General features: G+C 58.0%; 1 non-coding gene across 1 annotated transcript; it reads left to right on the top strand.

Moving 5' to 3' along the window:
• Positions 1–1,139: 1,139 nt before the first annotated feature.
• Positions 1,140–1,213, top strand: TRNAN-GUU (transfer RNA asparagine (anticodon GUU)). Its single transcript has one exon. It is a non-coding gene; the product is annotated as a tRNA-Asn (tRNA).
• The last annotated feature ends 3,243 nt before the right edge of the window (positions 1,214–4,456 follow it).

The raw sequence follows: 4,456 nt of genomic DNA, 5'->3' as shown, positions 1-4,456 counted from the left end.
TCAGGGCTTGCATATCTCATCTTTCTCTTCCAGGTTTTAAAATATGTCAGTCAGTGAGTTACCAAAAATACACAATAAAAGAAAATTGAGTCATCCTGAGATAAATCTGGCGTTTATATAGGTCTTTTCAAAGTATTGGAAAAACTGGAAAGGTTGAACTGTGATCAGTAAATGATCAGTCTAAAGTTACTCACTGGGATGAGGAATGAAGTCAAGCAGCGTTGATGAGCAAGGTTTTGTGCAAGATACGAGACTCTCTGGTTTCAGGAGTGAGCTGGGACTTCTTAGTCATGGATGGGTGGATACCAGGAGATAACCAGCACTGCTTGGAAAGCAGTCGGTGCCATGGTGTTGTGGGTGCCATGGTGTTGTGGGTGCCACGTGCCTGCTCGACACCGAAGGCTTTTAATAGGCAGAAGAGCCATCAGGCAGAGCTGTAGGGGGATATAGGGACAACGTGAAGCCAAGGATATTGTAAGAGTTCAGAGTCAAGCAGTATCAGTCTGTGAAGGCAAAGGGGAAACAGTTGCTCAGGTTCAGATGTGGAACTTTGTACTAGCAGAGCTGTAGGTATAGATTTACTGTAAGGGACTCTGGGAAGAAGATTTTGATAAAATAATAAATAGGAATGTTAGCTTTTCTTCACGGCTTTTTCCAGTACTTAGAACAGTAAATGCACTTAAACTACACACACAGAGGACTGCTGCCTGTTTTAGACAGTCTAACTGTTCCCTGCAATCACTTAAAATTACTTTCTAAATATATTAATAGTCCAGATTTGCCATGATATCTGGAAATTGTATTTTGGTTTGCATATGTAACTCATCAGTTAGTAGCATCCAAGAAGAAGATGTTTTAAGTCTGATTCATTAATTTATTCCCTACAAGAAGGAATCGCTGCAAACAATGATTTTGGGAATGAGTGTTTCCCATAGGGTAGGAGGAGAAAAGCCGCCGTTTTCGCTGTTTCCTCTGTGGGTTTTTTTGGCGTTCCGAGAGGCTCGCGGTTTAAGATCCCGTGCTTGGTAGGTCCGCGGTGGCCGCCCCCGGTGTTCCGGGCGGGGGCGAGGAGGCGGCAGGGACGCGGCGGGCGCGGTGCGGCAGCACTTGAGTAGCAGGGCGGGGAGCGGTGCTGCGGAGTCTCTGTGGCGCAATCGGTTAGCGCGTTCGGCTGTTAACCGAAAGGTTGGTGGTTCGAGCCCACCCAGGGACGAGTTCCCCTTTTGGGCCCGGCGCCGCCCCCGCCGCCGACCGTCGTTTTGTGCGTGTGCGCCGGGGGAGGATGTGAGATTAGCGCCGGCGGCCCTGCAGGCGCCGCGTGTTGCCGGGCAGGGGGGCCCCCGGCGGGGAGCGCAGCTGCTGCCGGGCCCGCCCCGAGCTCTGAGCCCCGAGCCCCGCCGCGGAGCGGAGCGCCTGCCCTGCCCTGCCCTGCCCTGCCCGCGGCGCCCGGGCTCCGGCCGTGATCCGCCGTGCTCCGCCGCTCCCGGCCGGGGGGTGCGGGACACGCGAGACCTGCTCCTGCCCGCCTGCGGCGATGCGGTCGCTGTGAGCGGCCGCCGGCCGCAGCGGCCCGCTCTGTCCTGAGGCCGGCAGGGACCCGAGCGCCCGGAGTTTCTGCAGCTCCTGCTCCCGCGGCGGGAGGTGCGAAGGAAAATGCTGTCTTCGAGCTGCTCCGGGATAACGGGCGATGATGCCGAGCGATTGGGATTCGCTCCGGGAGGAGCTCGCGGCGCTCGGGCGATCGCCAGCGGACAGCCCGGGCGGGAGCGGACACTCGGGGACAAACGCCGCTTGCGAGGAGGATTATTGTGATCGCTGCCGAGCGCGACTGCGGCCGGCGCTCCGCGGCGCGCTGTTAACGCGCAGACCGGCGGCCCCGTCTCTCCCGGCGGACGGAGCCCGCGCAGCCGGGTGAAGCGAGGCGGGGGCACGGGAGCCTGGCGGCAGAGCCGGCTGCGGGGTCCCGCCGCGTCCCGGGGCTCGGCGGGCGGGACCGGGACGCCGCGGTGCCCTGCGGGTCCCTGCCCGCCCGAGGCGGGACGTGCTCCGGGCCCGTTCCCTGCTGGCAGCCGCCGCGGCCGCTCCGGGCTCGCCCTGCCCGAGCGAAGCCGCTTTGCATAAATGAATGTTAAAAGCAATTACTCCGGGAGCTTCGCCTAAACGTGTCAATTAGAAGTTGGCACCTTCGCCGTATCCGAGCCCGAGAGCCGATTCCAAGGAGCGCTCTGGTCGCGTGAAATCCGGCTGCCTTCCAGCCCGACCTCTGCCAGCTCTGAGAGGATATATTTACAGTTTAAAGAAAACAGGATCCGTATTAAAAATGCCCCTTCCCCAGCGAAGCTGTATTTCACAGATCTTTCTGTTCAACCCGCCTGGTTTGAATAAGGAATACAACCCTCCTAAAGGTCAGGCTGTGCCATTGATTTACCATCGATGACAAGATACGGCCCTCGCTAGCCAAGATAGCGGAGAAAAGACATGTATTTAGAAACACCGAAAAATCTTTTGAAAGTAGTAAACCTTAAATCCTTGATGTGATGGTATATTTTTCTTTTCCTATCATCCACATATTTTTCATTTCGGTAAAACATTTTGAAAAACTGACAGCCGTGTGCTGAGCATCAGGGGAGGTGTAGCTCTCTGCAGGACGTCTCTGTGCTTAACCCGTAAATATTTCCTGCTGATAGGGAGAATTTTATTTTAACTAAAGCGGTTCAGGTAAATTCCCTCCTCGATATTTCCACGCTGTTTGCAGCGCAGGATGGATTCAGTCCGGTAGCATTGCATCTTCTGCAGCCAGCAAAGCCTCGCAGGGGATGAAATCTAAAAATCTGCGTTTGCCAGTGCTTGGACCGCCGAGCTGGCAGGCAGGCATCAAGGGCTTACAGGAACCACCACCAACAAAAAAATTGATCATGTCAGTGTGAAACAGCAGTGTCTGGAAAACCAGTAACAATTTAGAAACTAAAATTAGCCGGTAGCTCATGAGGAAGGACAGGCGTTTCTGCTCCCATAAAGCAGGTCTTGCTCTCCTGAGCAAGTCACAGATGCGTTTTATAGGGGAGGTTATTGCTGACCACGGGGTTTGTTAAGGCTCATTCCAGTTGCTACACGTCGCTGTGCAAACGTACACCGTCAAACCTGTTAAAATAGGTGCGGGGTGTGAGCATCCACACCGCGATCCTGCGACACGTGTGCGGGAGGAGGCTCATCGTGGGCTCGGTAATACAAAGCGACGTTTAGGCAGTGCTTGATAAACTCATTTTGTAGAAGTGGAAAGCTCGTGCATGGGAAGTGCCTCATCCCATCTGTTCACTAACTAATTACAATTAAGGTTGTGGAGAACGGGAAACCTGATACATTTTTTGGACTATACAGGGAATCGAAGCTTTCTTTGTATGAATTAAATTTTTTTCAGAGGTCAGTGGAGCTTTCAGTTCTTAGCAGTGGAAAAAGCTTCTCGTAGCTGTGTAATGTACCCAGACAAACCAGCCGGTTCTTGACTTAATCCATTTATCTATGTGCAGTTCTAAATGTGATGGGGGACTGCACCGTCTGATGCTTTTAGGAAAAAGACTTGACATATTCAAAGTGACCTCTTAACCAACACCGAGATAAATTCCAGAGGAACTATTTCCAACCGATATTCCAAGCAATTTCTAAGGCAGATGGGGAATACTCTCCGTCGAGACCTTCGGGAGAACCCAGAATCAGCGGACCGCCGGTTGTCTTAACCTGGCATCACCGGCGCCTGGATAAACCCCAGCAACCCGCAACGCGCCGCGGCTCTTTGTTCGCTCGGCGATGGGACGGGGACGCGGGGCTGGGGGCGGCCGGTGGCTCGGGCTGGGGACAGAGAGAACAGCTCTGCCGCCGTCCCCCGCCTGGGGCAGCGCCCGGGGGCTCCGCGCTCGGCGGAGGGGGAGCCGCCGCCCGTGGCCCGGGATGAAGGGCTCGGGGAGCCGGCTCTCCCCGCGGGTGCGGATCCCGCTCCCCTCCCCGCCGCGTCCAGAGGAGCCCTGGGGGATGGGGAGGACACGGCTGCCCGCACCGCTAGAGCCCCCGGCCCGAGCCGACCCCCGCCGCTGCTCGGGACACTCGCAAAACGGGGACGCCCGGGGACAAAAGAACACTCTTCCCCCGGCACGGGAAGCCCCAGGGGAGAGGTGGGCCGCGCGTGGGAGCCGGGGGGATCCGAGCCGCCCCCGCCCCTCGCCGGGGCTTCCCGCCGCCTCCCGCCAGCGGGCGGGGCCGAGCGGAGCCGGGACCCCCCCGCAGCCGCCGGCGGCAGCGGCCCCTCCGCCCCCCCGGCCCCGCGGCTGCGGAGCCGCCGCCCGGGAAGGGACGCGGGCCCCCGCGGAACTCCAGGTGCCGGCCCCGCCGCCCCCGCGGAGCCGCCGCGCTCCGGGCGCTGCCCCGGCCCTGCCTCCCGGCCGCGGGGGCGAGCGGGGCCCGG

The sequence above is a fragment of the Hirundo rustica genome, chromosome 1 (genome assembly GCF_015227805.2).
Source record: "Hirundo rustica isolate bHirRus1 chromosome 1, bHirRus1.pri.v3, whole genome shotgun sequence".
Taxonomy (NCBI): domain Eukaryota; kingdom Metazoa; phylum Chordata; class Aves; order Passeriformes; family Hirundinidae; genus Hirundo; species Hirundo rustica.
This window is presented reverse-complemented; position numbering and strand designations above follow the sequence as displayed.